Source organism: Aquila chrysaetos, chromosome 3, assembly GCF_900496995.4.
Source record: "Aquila chrysaetos chrysaetos chromosome 3, bAquChr1.4, whole genome shotgun sequence".
Taxonomy (NCBI): domain Eukaryota; kingdom Metazoa; phylum Chordata; class Aves; order Accipitriformes; family Accipitridae; genus Aquila; species Aquila chrysaetos.
Window position 1 is genome coordinate 4,560,230 of NC_044006.1, and position 16,714 is coordinate 4,576,943.

Genomic DNA, 16,714 nt, shown 5'->3' on the forward strand with positions numbered 1-16,714 from the left:
ATTACACTACAGAACATCTTGAAAACGTTAAAGCAATAAGCACTTTGTTTAAAGGATTTGTGAACGCAAACATGCCTAATCTACACACTCAGGAAGAAAACCTCAACCTCTTTCTTCTTGTCCTTGCTTTAATCCAACTCACAGGAAATGACATCTACCTCCGACTGACAGTGATTGATAACAAGGATAAAATACCTTTTTTACCTCAAATGCCCATCTATCACTATTTAGAATACAAATGTCCCTTGATGATGCATGAAGGTGCATTTGCTTCTCTTGAACTGTTGATAGATTCATTTCTTTCCATCAAAAGAATAAATCTTACTGTGTATCTTATTGTTAGCAGCAATATGATTGTATCCCAGCTTGGATCAGGCCCACTGTGTTTGACAGTGTACACGTATTTCATGAAAGACAGCCCTTGCAAAACAATTGGCTGATCATGGGGAAATAGCACCATTCTGCAGTAAAAAAAAGAAGTACGGCACAGATAATAAATGATGGAGCTGTCAGAAAAAATAAAAACCTATGCACTTGAACATGCAGATGAGGAAAGGGATCAGACCTTTTCCTATCATTTGACTAGCTTTTACAAGATGCTTGCCCAAAGTCACATCAGTGTGCTGGCCCCTAAGTCTCGGCTTCCTTGGAAAATACATTAAATGCACCTTCTTCTATGATCAAACATTAAATACACTCCTGATCACTAATTTACTTATTAACCATTTATGCAGGAGTAACTCAAAAAAGCATAACGGCCCATGAGTGCTGGTGTACCGTAGTGTACACGCAATATATATAGTCTATCTGCATTTATTATGAGATGCGGTGATGGGCTAAAATGGTTTTCAAACTATTATTTGCTCTGCTCTAAAACTTCTCTAGACCAGGGAGGTGCTAATTTTCCTGTGTCATTAAATCCCACAGATTTCTCATGCTTTACAAGTTTAACCATCAATTCACATTTCCTTGCTCCCTTTTCTAGCTAATGTTTTTGACAAAACTTTCAGAAAGACAAAGACAACAAGCATTTTTTAAGAGAACAATAAACAAAAATATTTTGACTGAAAATCAGACAGGTTACACAGGCCAGTGAAACTTTTGCTGAAATCATTATGTTCTTCAGATGGGCACTGTAAGTGGTGACAGGTTACCTCATACTCCTCGCATGACTGACTGCTGGAAAATAGCTGCAGAATGGGGCCAACTTCCCAGCAGAGACAGGACATTAAACATGCAACTAATAGCATGGGATGATGTGCCAGAAGTTCAACAGTCAGTTCTGGCCCACACCAATTCCAGCGACTAGTTGGACTCTTGCCCCATATTTGGTAAGAACAATTTTCAACAGTGAGTCCCATACATACTCCTTATGCAGCAGTATGTATTTAAATTGAAGGATGCAGCAATGCACACTCAATCCCATAAACACATTACCAATGACACAGCATGAAGATCTGCTCTGTTATAATTTAGGATAGATGCTTAATCAATTGCCATGATTTCCTAAGCTTTACTGCTTTCTAAATGAGTAGCAATACGTAACAATTTTCAGCCCAGTTTTAGAAACCTTGATCATTTACCCCATTAAATCAGAAGGGAGAAACATAGGCTACATAGCAGGAGCATGTTCTGTTTCTTATACGCAACTCTGTGACAGCAAAACACACCGTAAAAATGCATTTGCTGTTTCAGCTGACATATAACACAATATCCCGAAAGAAAGTATTAGCCTTGCCACTGCTACAGCTAGTGATATGTCCCCTCAAATTTAGTACATGCAATAGGCTAGAGGATAAAAACATCCCAAAGATACCAGAAGAATTTATAAGTCAATGATCTGCTTATGAGGAATGGAGACTGCTGATGCAAGCTGCAGTCTTACTGATAAAAAAATGGATTTCCCATAGCATTGCCGATAGCACTGGGAACTAATTGGCCTGAGTTTACTCCTGCTGACTATCCTGTGTTCATTTTGGCTTGCTCTGGAGGACTCAATCAATCACAAGCCCAAGCTGCAGCTGACCCGTAGGCAGCCACAATTAAAACTCAGTTCCTACTTACTTAAAGGTAGAAAGTGAATTTAACCTGATCTAAGTAAGGGAGAGAGGGCTTGAAACCACTTGCAGTCCCTAAGACGTTATATCACTTTAGACAACCGTTTTTCCTTTTAAGCAGTGCTCTTCATTGCCCACAACCTTTAGGAAAGTTCACATGCCATTTTGCAGACAGTTCCTCTCCCAGATGCAGGGTAGGTATGGCAGGATGCTACAGCAGCTCAGGATCCTGAGGATCAGGCCCACAATTATTAAGGAGCTCACTGACTTGCTTTAATGAATGCTCTATCTAAAACTAATTACGTGCTTGCACTCACAGCAGTTTTCTGGGCATTTGACGATTTATTTGCCTATGTGCTACAGAAAAGCAATCCACAAGAAAAAAACCCCTTGGAATAAGCCATGGGTTGCAATACATTTAGAAGCAGGTCATGCACATCCTTGGAAACGCAGACACAAGCACACTTGGATTGTGAATCTGTTTCTACCCAGGTGCTTCTTGGAGCAACAAGTTTTATGGAGCTTTATAATGATGGGGATAGGGAGGTGGCAGAAGAGGAGGAGGCAATCCCAGCAAGATGGATAGCACTTCATCCAGGATACAACAGTGGATATAAACGTCCAGTTATTGCAGAGCTTACACATCTGTGCTTCCAAGTGCTTCTTCTAGGATGCAATGATTATGGCTGCATATCATGCCTTGCTACAGGGTGAGCCTATCCTAGCCTTGCATCTCATTCTCTTCACGCTGAGAAACCAGCATTTGTTTATCTCACTAAGTCACAATCTAAAACTCACTCTTCTCATATGGTGCAATTTCACTTTTAGGGATTTACAGTAGGGTTAAATTTGGCTCAGTGGTTTCTAAATGTACAGTACGTACATGAGAGAGAAACTGAACTGCTTTAGTATCACTATTGCCTCTAGACAAAAGCTGTACTTAAAACTGCAGGTCATAGGGAAGTCAAAAGCAGTTACACAGAAAAGAATGCCATTAACAAATAAAAAAAAAAGTCTCATAATGGCTTGTATTTTACTAGCTCTGTATTTTCAGAGACCTCATTTAAAAAAAAATAACTAAAAGAAATGATTTTCAATGGATGCTGAATTTTAAAACTTTGTCCACTATATACTCAGCCAGGTAGCCCCAAAATCTCTTATCCTCTAATATATTTTTCGGACTGTGCAGTTTTATCATTCAGAGAGTAGCACTGTTTTTCTCAAAAGGAATGAGTTAAGGGACAAGCAAGTCATATTTCAAGCTGGTCACCTTTCTGGCCAACTTCAAATCTCTTTGTACATTCTTGTCTGAACCTTCTTCCCCACATACAGCAAAAAGCAAACATCTGGTCAGGTTAAAGAAAACAACGAAGCAGTCAAGAATAAATGGAGAAGTTCCTCTCCGAAACAGCAGGAATTAGCTTTGGATGACTATGCTTAACACATTTCTTTGACTTAAAAAACTAGTCACAGAAAATGTTCAAACAGAATTTGGGAAAACAGAAATTGGGATTTCATGGTCAAACTAACAAGATGCTAAACCCCTGGATATACTGGCCTCTTCTCTAGCTAACAATATGCATCTTCTCAGCACTGAAGTCCCTCCTCCTTTGTAACTGTCTAGAAAAAGATTGTTTCCTGTAAACTGTAACAGGTTTTTTTTTAGCATCATGTCCGTGCCCACTTTTTAGATCTGTTTTAGAAACATACAGCATTTCCTAATCACTAAGTTACATGAAGAAAGTAATTACCGTTCAGATAAAACAGGACAGGATGACAACAGTTCAATTGTTGCCCAAATCATAAGCTTTTTAATTCAGTCAAGCACCCGTTCTCTGGTTTTGGCGACAGCTACTGTTGGGGAGAAAGCTGTGGTTAACTGGGCAACAACTACAAACCAAACACTCATTGAAAGTAGAATTTTTTGAGAGTCAAGTTTCTGGGCTCTGTTACTTTCTCTGCAGAGTGAACATCTATACACCGTGCAAACTCTGGGAAGAATGCAAAACACCAAACGTGAAAAAGACATATAATTTCAATTTTTCAATGCTGTATTTCAATCATAATCTAGAACGCAGGAAGTAAACTTCATTTAGATTCTAGTTCTGTTGGAAAAAAAGAGAGAGCAAATACTTGAAAGATTGCTAAAGCAAATTAAATGAAATAAACTTTGCCTGTCAAATACAGACCAAGAGGCATACCTTGCCAGGTGCCATACTTCAACATGAGTTCTGCATAACACAGCATAACTCTAAGCACTATTCTTTCCCCTCTTCTTTTCTCTATGAACTTTTAGCTACTGAGTCCAACCACATTATTAGGTTGTAGTCAGCCCTGTTCAGCAGCTCATTCGCTAAAGATATTTAGAAGTAAGAAAATTCAGAAAAATTATGGGAAAAAAATCATCATCAGAACCTGCTTTTTACGAGATTCCTTCACAGCAGTGGAGCAAACATGAGAGCTGAATTTCAAAGTATAAACCTCCTGTCTTTGGACCAGGACCTGGCACTGCAGTCGCACGCAGTAACAGCATATTTACGATTACACTGTGCTGCCCGAGAGCAGACATCTTGTTCTTATTTCTTGCTGCTTCTCCCTGCTTGGTGCAGATAGGCCTGGTTTTATAATTGCTGGGCCCTTCAGGTCAGAATCACCAGCCTGCCATCAGGAGACATGTGTGAGACCAGGGCAAACGTAACAGCTTATCAAAAACAACGCTCAGTTTTTCCAGCCCCGTTGTCCTTTTCATTAATGGGATTCTGCTTTATTCCGCTGTTCTTCGTGCTTAAATCCCCTGGCCTCCTCAGGCGGTGACTGCTAAATTATAAAATGATTTTGAGAGGTTTGGTTAGATGTACCGTCTTGTTACATGATATCTTTTTATAGGTATCATATGGGAAACACCAGGCCCTGAGGGTGCCGCTCTCCTGGTCCCTCCCCTTAGCTCTTTCAGACCATAGGATTTTAAGCAGTACTTGGCCAGAAAAAATGGGTTTTCTTCTTCTTCCTCTCATTTTAAGTTTATTAATACTGTCACATCAAATCTCAATGCAAAGTGATGCAAAAATGTCGTACACTAAAAATAACGTGTTGGAAACAGGTCAGTACTGAAATATTTGCACTGTCTACAAACCAGTTTATTTCCTCCAGTTTCAAGCTCTTTTAACCCAATTCTCAAGTATACCAACACAATGGGGAGTTAAATTCTGATGAATTTTAGGAGAAATACAGACAGAACTGAGTATTTAGGTCACCATTAGTGAAGTTATTTTGAGGGGATTTTATCTTTTTTGCGTAACGTAATTAAAACACTTGGTTTTGACTTCACCACTCCTGTGCTTATCATTCCATACGAGCTGCTAAAGTGCCCACTAGGAACCTGCAGTGAGAAGAGAGGCAGGAAGAGCACGAGGGAAAGACCACTATCTATTTAGGTTGGAAGGGACCTTGGGAGGTCATCTGGCCCAACTCTCCGCTCAAACCAGGGAAAAAAGGGTGAAGAAAAAACAGAGAAAGATGGCTTTTAAGTTTTAACAAACTTGGAAGACATATAGAGAAAGGGGGATGGCAAAGATGGCTTGAGAGACAGAGAGGAGAATTGTTTCAAAGCTTTACCGGGTAAGTAATCATCTGACAGAAGGGACACAAAGACAAGGAGGGATGTAGTTCTCACTACCTTTACATGGAGAACAGACATGTAGAACAAATTGGCTGTGACGGGATTATCAAACTAGCAGACACATTGCAGGAAGTTTACCTAGTTAACACAACCACGTACTTCTGCGATGTGCTGAGATGCAGTAATGGGAAAGTACCTCTGCTACAAGAGACGTGTGCAGTTTACCGAAATAAACACAACCACAGTCAACAACGTCCAAATAGCTGTCATCTTTTCAGTAAATAATTAACATGAAGCTGGAGTATTACTCTGGGAAGTAGCTGGCTTCGGTTGTGCTGGTTATTGAACAATGACACCCTCAGTCCTTCACAGCAAGGACAAATGCCCATTCCAAGTTATTTACTCCTTTACACTGCACAGGCACATCCTTCGAGGAATGGCTCCAATCCACCTGGCACCCAGAAACGTAGGAAACAGTGTCATAACATTTTCGAGTTTAAAGTGCAGGCACAATGTGCCAAATTGAGGTAACAGATGGGGATCCAAACATTGCTAAGTGCCACCTAGCAATGCAACATATGCAGTGCCTGGAAATCGTGACATCATCTAATGAATGAGTCTTGCACCAATATTCAAATTGCATACTTAATCAAGACAAAAACTGGAGACCAGCAAGGAACAATAGTACCAAAGGTAAGAAAGATGACAGTGCCAGAAGAGAAAAGATAGCCACCCTAGTTATCTCTGAGTGACAGAAGAAGTGTGGATTCTTTGCAGTCCTCATCTTTTCCCCTTTCTGCTTCAACAGTTTTTGGCAGGTGGATAGAGACAACCTGTGAGAGTTTTGTGTTGAGAGTTTTGGAAGGGTAGGCTTGTATCCAAGAATTTAAGATAAAAAGCTAAGTGGACTTGCAGAATACATCCATCTCCTGTAAGCTAAATATGTACTGTACAATTTGATGGTTGTCAGTTGGATTATTTTTTTTTTTAATTGTTAAACATGTATCAATTTTATGCAATCTTTTACTTATATCATTTGGGGGGATTATGATGAAGAAGAGAAAAATTGCTACAGAATGCTGAACACCCAGTTTGAAAATTCTGGCCTTCAGTAAGAAGATGAAAATACTTTTTACTGATTCAACTTTCATTCTAAACTCATGTAATTTAATCAGATATGTTCACAGCTAGAATTGCTGCATGCTGGAAATCCTTCCTGGCAATATAGAAGCTACCACTTTACCACTCCACAGATAATTTTCTCATTACATTATATACTACAGTTAGAAAAAGCTCAGTTATATTTACAAGCGTACAGTACAAGTGATTGTAAAAATACGCATAATGCATAGCTAGCTTGCCCAAGTAATTAATGTGATTATGCATGCAAAGCAGGTAGGTGCAATAAATGGATTGCTATGCAAGCTGTGCAAGTGCATGCACAATTCTGCACACCTAATGTTTTGGGAGGTTTGCCCACTTGGGGAGATTCTGAAGTTCTGTTTTGCAATCACGGCCTAGAAAATAAAAATAAGATTATTTCCTGTGCCATAAACTGACCTAAGCACCAATGCTATTTTCCCAATATAATTAAATGTTAAAAGCCTTTAATTAAAGAATATAAATCAGAGTGAATCATTTCAGACCAAAGCAGGCTTACAATACAGGATGCATTTGTGCTGAAAGTCTGCATGAGAACAAAGCCATAAAAATGCCATTCACACCTCTTAATTGGTACATTTGAGTATTCCTTTTATTGCTCTGCCAAGCCAGCAATAGTACCACTTTCCTTCTGAAAACATTTTCAGACCCTCTAAACTTCAATCCAAGTGTTGATGACGACAAATGATGGCCTCTGCTTCCCTGAAGTCCCACCCAGAACAACGTGATTCTTTGTCCTGAAATGCCTGAAGCGTACCTGAGGTTTGAATTTAATTCTCTTCAATATTGTATTTCCTTCCCTTTCAAGCTCTCAGACAGGGATTTTTATTTGTTTATGTATTTATTTTGGGGATAGAAAATTTTATTGGTTCCCTTGACATGGCTGTGTTATTACACGGTGAAGGAGCCATCGTGGATTGAAAGTGGGAAACGGAGCTGCACTTCCACCTGCTGAAGGGCAGAATAATCCTTATTTCTCACCTTCTCCTTCCCGCTTTGTGCTCTGAACTGCTGTTGTGCTCCCAGTCAGCAGTGATGGGTATCCATATATTATTGGTATAAGAATATATTTATGGATTGTGAAGACAGAAAACTACAGCAGGGTAAATGCAATCAGATTTACAGATAAACTCAAGGCCTGTGTAAATCTGAACTACAATAGAAATTAGAGTGAGATAGAGAGTGAGGGGGAAAATGTTTCTTGAATTTGAAAGCCAAGATTCAGATTCAGCTCAACGACATTTACAAAGCTTTTGTTACCACTTTCTACAAACATTCAAGCATTCAGGTTTTGTAGCTAACATTGAGGAATAAGACAGCAACAGATTTTGAGCTTGTAAATAATTTCCAACTGTGTATTCAATTCTAAATTTCAGTTTATACTGTGCTGGGTAATTAGTCAAATACAGAAACGGAAGCTAAAGCACGGGATAATGCAGAAATCCAGTATCACAAAATTTGGCAATAATCACAATCCAAAAAGAAAGCAAAACCCCAGAATGATGCATCAAAGACTTTTACAAATAATTTCAAATATGGAACCACTCTAAGGATTTTGTGGTCAAATCCTTAATAAAGAATTCCTCAAAGGAAAATATTGGAATTATTTACTCAGCTCTCATAAAGTGAGCAGAGAACGAAGTAGATGAAAATAAGTAATCAGAAATACTTTACTTTTAAAGTTGCGTCCTAACAGTAGAATTTTGCTAAATAATAGTAATTAATATCCTCATAACAGTTAAGTATGCATAAACAAGCATGCCAGCTCTCCCTCCATCCCTGCAAGCACAATATGGGTTTACATCTGGTCTCAAGAAGCAACGGGCAGATCTCGAACAGTTTGGCTGTTCAGTTCAGATAAGCACCCAGAAGCGTGGGTTCTTATCCAAAGCTTACTCAACCTACCTGAACCTTTTGGGCCGGCAAAACGAAGCTGGCAGTCTAGTCAGAACAGGCGTTTGCCTAACGTTTCTGGCACTTACTGCTTCCAGTTGGGCTAGAGATACTGCAGGAATAATCCTTCTCTTTTGACATTTCATATTGTCGTAGTGGCAGGAAGCTGGAAGTGTGGAGATGCACAACATGCAGAATGAAAGGGAAAAACATTTAAACAATCTGAAGCAGAGTTTGCAGTGAAAGCCTGGTAGCCAGAAGCTGCGTTCTGCAGTTTGTCATCCATCCATGGCATTACAATCACATAACCAAATATTTTTTTTTTTTTTAGCCCTTTTCATCCTTAGGAGATTATGACATGAACAAGTTGCTTCACAACGTGAAATCTGAGGGCCAAATGGCACGTCTCTCACTCCAGTGTTCGAGGGGTGCACCCCATCATCCTCAAACAACGCTGCCCGAGGCATTTGATACAAGCATGGGGCAGACCCTAATCTAGCCGAGACCCTGCAGAAAACACTGCAGCAGCAGCAGCAGCAGCAGCATTGCAGAGGCTGCACCTAGACTTTCCTTTGCATACTGTGGCTGGTGCAGGGGTCCCCATTCCCTAGTCATCCACATCAACTATGTAGTGAAAAGGCGTGGATGCTGGCTGTGAGAAACCACCCGGGTCTCTAGGCAAAGCAGAGGATGGAAGGAGTCTGCTACACTCTGGGGTCTCACTGTGCTATGGAGAGATGCGGTATGATGGGGCTGGGGAAAGCATCATGCAGCAGCTGATGAAGCCTCCCCTGGCATGGCGGAAGAGGAACGCATCTCCGGAGTGAGTCGGGAATTTAACTGGTGAAAAATGCAACTGCCTGTAGCAGGAAGACGTGACCTTTTCAGCACAAAGTATCTCCGAAAAATAACAGCCTCTTGTGTAAGACCAGTATTTGTGTCAGTATCTCCTATGATGATACCGATGTACCACCCACCATTTGCAAAGCACCTGTTTACTGACCATAAGGCATATAAAAAGAACTGCTGCTCAGCTAGCCTGTGATTTCACATTAATGGCATGATGCAGAGAAGGCTTTCAAATAGCATGTGAACAATGAAAGCTATTCTACACCTATGGACTTTCCAGGTAGAGCATAAATGATAAAGTATCCTTTATCATCAGCTAGGTGATCCGGGGAGGATTGGGGGAATCATCTGAGAAGCTGAAGTAACAGTTAAAACTAAATCAATAAATGAAAAAAAACCCTAAACATTCAGTGATTTGATTGTGCTGAGAGGATGACAGATTTTCCTCTGGAGATGGGAGACAAGATTTTATGGCTGAGAAAGCTCTGATGCAAGCAGCATGCATGACCAAACCGGTCGGCTGGGCAGCACGGTCCAGCAGACTGCGGGAGCCACTGTGAGCCAAGAACTCACAAGCTCTAATCCGAGATCTGTCACCATTCACTGCACAGCCTTGGGCAAGTTACTTAACCTCCTTGTGTCTCAGTTTCACCATCTGTAGGACTGGGCTAACACTAACTTGGCTAGCAGATAGGGGTATTCAGAGGCTTAATTAAGGATAGCTGGAGTGATTAAGTTCCAGCTGCTCAGTTTGTGGCTGCAGAGACTCACTGCCCAGCACCAAGTCCCAGCACTATGGCACTCAAGCCAGGCGCGGTGCCCTCAGAGGAGGGCAGGGAAGGAAGGCACTGCTACAACACAATATATGGGCCAGCATCTTCCAACTCCAGCAGCCAGTGTGCTGACTTGGCATCGCCCTCCTCCGAGCCCTTGGCTGATGCACACCAGAGAAAGCCCGTCACTCCCAGCCCATTGGAGCCGGGAACAGAGCCAGGTCGTGCCGCCAGGCAAAGCCCCAACGAGAAATGAGCGGACTGCCCCTCCACACGTGGGAAATTGGAGCCAGGTACACCGTGCTCTGACTGTGTGCTACAAGTGGCAACGGAAACACAAAAGCACAAGAGTTGTGCTCCATCTGCCCTTCTGAAGCGCTGCCGACTGGCATCCAAGCACCCCTGGCCACAAGCCCAGGCAAGATCTGAGCACAGCCTCGGCTCGGGCTGCCTGAGACTTGCTAAGGGAGCTGCTTGGTCAATCCTGCCCAGGAGCCGAATCATGGATTGGGGCCACCAGACAGCACCAGAACTGAAAAACTGAGGGCTCTTGCAGGAAAACCTTTGCCAGCTCCAGTTTAGCTGTTGTTTATCCCACCACATACTCCCTTTAGTCCTGAGCTCAGTGCATGAACTCCCTCACAGAAGTCTCCCCACTTCTGCTTGCTGCATCTCTCCTCATCATTTTGATTCTGTCAAATGCATCTCCCTCTTCCCACACATTCCCTCACTTTCCAGGCAGTTTACAGTAAATTTTTAGTGGTCATCAAGTACCCAGAAAAACACAGTCCATCTTTCAGCTTTTCTCCTGAGCCAGTCCATATGAAAGAGGTGTTCATGCTCTTTTCAGTATTTATAGAACTATTCAGGCTAAGGAGGACCTATATATATATATATATATAAATAAAAATAGGTATTAAGTGCATCTTGGAATAAATGTCAAGGTACAAGTGATTGCACAAGTTGCAAGGAGACTCTTTAGCAAGAAAGAGAAACTATTTTACATGCTATCAGTAATCATTGCATCAACAAAGAATGAAAATAAGACGACACAGTAAAATGGCATGGTTATAAGTCAATCCCTATAAATTCATGAGCCAACTTCATTTCAAAGATCCATGCCTAGAGTTAGATGACAGAAAAGAAATTCCTTTACCTACATATAATTTATTTTTTAAACCTTCTTTCCAGTGCTCCAATTCCTTCGTGTGACCTTTTTAGCATGACAAATCCGTTTGCATTTTCAAAAAATTGAACATGGTCAGAAATGTACTCCTATCCAGGACTCATCTGTAAGAAGCAGGGTGCTTTGATTTAGGAAAGACTACAGAGCACTTGCCCACCACTCGCAACACATTCTGCCTAGGAATATGCATCAGTATTTCAATCTTTCACATAACCAATATTAAAGTCTATTCCTGCACAGCCTTTGCCCACTGGGAAGAAAAATTCCCATAAACGGCACACTGAACAAAAGAAGCTCCTGCATGAAAATCTTTCACACCTTGTTCTTTTTTTAACCCTTTAATACCCTTTAACCTGTCACACATGCTACCGGACTTCTGCAGACAATGCAGAGTAGTGTCAGACCAACCCACACAGGGCAGCAGAGAGAGGGTCAGGAAGACCAGTCTCATAGGTACAGAAAACCATGATGCGTTGGTGCACAATCATTTTTGTGTTGGCTGGTATCACCATGATACTGCACTACGGGTGTCAACAGACTGTCATCAACCCTTCCCACAAGGCCAAATACTGCATTGCTGACTCTGAATCCCAGCAGGAGCCAGCCACAGTTTTACCAGAGCAAACACCAAGAGAGGATTGCAGTATTGGTCTCTGAGTTTTCACAAACAACTTTACTTCTCTCTGTGTCCTGTGACCTAGGTAATGAATTAACATTTAAAACTCAGTTAGGGCATCTAAAATACAGACCTCTGTTTTAACATGCAGACATTTGTGGTACCACAGATTTAATATGGTAATGACTGAACAGATGTTTAGGAAATTGTGTACATTAGTTGATGGTAACTGACAAGGATTTGTATTGTAGGTGTTTGGCTTCCATCAGTTTACACATGCCAGAGCCAAAAAGTCTGTTTCCTGCTCAAAGATGAGTAACTACAAAAGCCTCTGTGCTTTGCCTCCATGACAAATTAAAGAGCTGGACAAGTCAAAAGTAAATCTCTCCTCCACATACAATGATTTCCAATGACCCAACAACTTCTTTGCATGTCTGCACCACAGTGAAACTACCACAATACCTTTCACTCTGAAGAATTAACTCCAGACTTGCATAAAAACTCAGATCAGAGCCTGGTGCAAGTAAGGCAAGAAAACACACAAACTGTTTTTCAAACACCACATCCTGTAACTGCACTTTCTTATAGAGTGATGCATACCACTGGATTACAGGAGACCATTCCCATTAGGAAGCGTAATTCAATACAACAAAAGGTGGCAAAACTGAGCCTGAATTGATCAAGAAGATTTAACTTCAAATTGACAATATCACTGAGCAGCAAGGCAGGCATAATTTGGTTTCCTGCAGCACCACACTAAATGATGGCTATCAGTATTCCAATCAGTGGCTGATAGTTTTATTTCCCCCATGAGTTTCTCCAGGTCATCCCTGACAGTTAGAAAAGTGCTTAGTCGTTTGGGTTGCATTGAGCAGATGGTTACTGATCAGAGATTAGTACCGGAGCCTGGGGTCAGCAGGCTGCCAAACAAACTCATCCAAAGGCTGTCTATTACAGTCACCCCTGGGACAGCAGTTTGCTGACCGCTATAGACAGGTGACTCGCAAGGCAATGTTACTGTACATGTTCAGGCCTCTCTATAGTATAGCCAGAGCCTGCCTGATATATAATTTATATCCCTGCGATTTCACTGCCTGGTGCTACAATATCACTTTTGGCTTTGGGTCACTCAGTATAGACTTTTGAAGGAAATGGAGGGCATGCAGAGGTGGTGGCAGAGAATGATTAAAACCCAGACCATCCTAGCTCTGCAAGAACAGAGTCCCCACAACTGCGTTTAAGCCAACTCACATTTTTCAAACCTCAGATCAGCATGACAACAGCCATCTCTTCTCATAGGTTTATTATTGTTCCAACAGAAAAAGAAAAAAGAAAAGAGCGTGGCAAGATTAAAAATGTCAAAAACCTGGCAGGCCTGCAGAACACAAGCAGGTGTTTCAGGACCAGGGTATTGTGCTACTGCTATGCATGGTGCTATCTCTTTTCTTTCTCCTGATGTGGTTCAAAGGTGAGTTTTTGCACTGACCTGACTATCATGGAATTTACGTGCAGATAAACCAGAAATGAGCCCCATCTTTATAGGTCTGGACTCTATGAATGGTGATTCTTTTTACTAAAACAGAAGGACTGAGTCTTTCTAAGCAATGTGTCTGTATTGTTTCTGACTTGAGGTTTTCCCAATTTCAGGAGGGTTTTGCTGCCATAGGAGGAAGACAATGATAATGTCATGCCATAAGATCCTAGGCCAAAACCACTTTTTACTGGTAAAGGTGATGAAGGAACGAAGCTGAGCTTTGCTCTAGTAAAACAGTCATTTTAAACACCATTTCTCATACTACTACAGTACAGCAAGAACTATTCTAAGGACAAGAGCCAAGCGTACAGTACATGCCATACAAATAAACCACAGGAAGCAATGTCCTCCAAAACCATGACTATACAGAGCAGAGGAAAAGAGAAGGAAAAAAAAAGTAGATGGAAATAAGTTGCTGAAGGTAACCTGGAAAGTCACAAGCAGAGCGAGAACTACAGTCTCTTGACCCCTGCCTTAGTGTTTTCAAAACCATCTGCACCATAATAGCACGCAACTGTTCGCAGTCACCTTGTTTCAGGGAGTTGAAAAATAAACAAAAATGTATCAAGCCATTTTACATTTTCAAAGAGGAGAATCTTATTTCCTCCAATTGCAATATCCTATAAAGAATGGGTACATGTTGCTTAGATACGGTACTACATACACAAAAATAGGCTCCTAACTGTTTTCAATTAAGAATTACATAACAGTGTTAGTTTGGGGACACTTTTAAGTCTTGTTTACTCAATTCCATTTTGATCTACTTTCTCATATGTGCTTTAATTTGTATATGCATTTAAGCATGCACTTCTGTGACACAGTATTAAGTCAGATCTCAATCCTGCAAACACTTACATGCATGGTTAACTTAATGTACATACAGCCTCACTGCAAATTTATGGATGTCGAATTGGAATGATCAGAGTTTCATTGTTTCCCATTTATAGTGATGTTTGCCTCATTCATTTCTATTATTTTTGATACTCTTTCATTGATCTATTTTGGCATTCATACATTTATTTCCAAGCCAATACATCATTTGAATTTAAAAGACAAAACTCTTCAGGAATTTGACACAATGAAAAATGAAAGATCCAGACTTCTAAAAAAGGAAAACCAGGAAGTTATCCTCAGGTCAGAGAAGCACTTTAAGGGAAAAAAAAAAAAAAAAAAACCATCACATCTAACCTGCCTTAAAAACTATTTTATGGTCACAGTTTGAAATCCGTTTGGAATTACCATGATGGCAACACAGCTCCTCTCTTCACAGCATTGTTTTTGTGTGGCTAATACATCTCTGGGGCTCAGGTTCTGAACTTGGTCCTCTTAATCACCTAAGCGTGGATACCCTTCATCATCTCCACTAAGTAAAAATATTCAGGAATGTTCAGAAACTAGAAAAAAAGAAGGTTGTACATCATAGACAAACTACATTTTAATATTATAATCTACAATATTACCACAGTAGCAGTTTGTTTGGATTCCAAGTCCACGATAAAACTCACTGCTTCTGAATCCTGAACTAGAAAAATAGAGCATCTGCTGATAAACAGCTTCCCCAATGTCCAGCAACCTCTGTGCAAAATTCTTGTCCACTGCAAACAAACACCTCTAACTACATTTAGGACTCCAAATGTTTTCAAATATTTGGTACTGTGCCTTCGAGCAATTGTACAGCACAATCTACAGCAACTGGTCAGCAGGATTTCCTTGGAAAAATACCAATGAACTTTAGTAGACAACATGCTGCAATAGCAGGGGAAGCACACATGTGGACTGAAGTCTTGAGAACAAGCACAATTCCCAAGTACATTCTTAATTTAGGCTTTGTCTGTGCAAATTTCTTCTTCCTTGCAATCTTGGTGATACTGGAAACCTTCCGCATTTACTTTGGGCTTTCACTTCTTTTTGTGTCAGTTATTAAATAACCCTCATCCTCCTCAACACATGGGCAATGCCTCCTGCACACCAATTCTGCTTCCACCCACTGTTGGTATAGGTGATCCAGACCAGCTGTCACATTATGTGGCAATAGCTAATGTCATGTTTTATCTCAATAATTACCCAGAAACTTGCACTACCTCAGCAGCAACAACAAATAACCAAAACTGCAGCTCTGGCCAGAGGATTGCTGTGCAGTAAAGTTGCCATATTTCTGTGAAGGTTTTCCCAAAAATAAATATGTACACAAGCACTGCACAGGAAGCAACAGTCCTACTACGCACATTCAAATGAAGTGTTTAACACACAAGCCCCTAAGGATGACTTTTCCTGTAATAAACTGATAAAGCATTGGAGAAGGCTGGACGGATTTCAGACAGTAGGTCTGCTCACACCTATTGCACAGGAACTCCTACCAAGTGCCAGACGTACGGAAAATTAGGAAGTGATTGAAAAAAAAGAAAAAAAAAGAAAGAGAAATCAAAAACCTTCTCAGTCAAATACACTGAGGTAGCAAAAGAAGGTATGTGCACTAAAACTGAGAGAAATGAAAGCCCTGTTCTGGTGTGCTAATTGGAGTATCGCTGTGCTGCTTTCTCAAAGTTAGTAGAACATTAAAGGAATTATTTCTCTTTGTTTCCTCACAGAGCCCTAAGCAGTGGCTTTTTGTAGGAGAAGCCCCAATCAGTGCCTTTCCAGACACCCAGAAAACTTCCTTGAAATAACCAGCACCACTAACTGCAAACTGGGTGGACAAAAGCTACTCTTACCAGATTCTGTAGCTTTTCATAACACCATTCTGCTGCCTTTTCTTGCTGTGGCTTACTCAGCACTGACACGGCAAGCAGCACTGATGGTTCAGTTCCATCACCAGGCTCCTGAACTAGAATCCAGAAGACCACAAGATACAAAGTACGCCTTTCCCAGAACTTTAACCTCTAGTTGGCTGCAGAAATGAAAAATGAATCATTACACATTTCTCTTTCAGACTCTGAAGGTTAAGTTTTTCAAGCAAAAACACAGCATTATTCGTGTGTTGGGGGGAATGTTTTTTTAGTGCAGTTAATAAAAATCTAGATTCTGAG

General features: G+C 40.8%; 1 protein-coding gene and 1 long non-coding RNA gene across 2 annotated transcripts in view; both read right to left on the minus strand.

The window, feature by feature from the left end:
* LOC115339448 overlaps nt 1-8,811 on the minus strand; it is a 53,166-nt gene extending 44,355 nt beyond the window's left edge. Inside the window, exons 1-2 of the long non-coding RNA XR_003922717.2 lie at nt 8,743-8,811; nt 7,132-7,193 (exon numbers count right to left, since the gene is read on the minus strand). This is a non-coding gene — a long non-coding RNA (uncharacterized LOC115339448). The remainder of the gene's footprint in view (nt 1-7,131; nt 7,194-8,742) is intronic.
* The window catches only part of CDH4 (cadherin 4), a 476,335-nt gene that overhangs the window by 294,710 nt on the left and 164,911 nt on the right, over nt 1-16,714 (minus strand).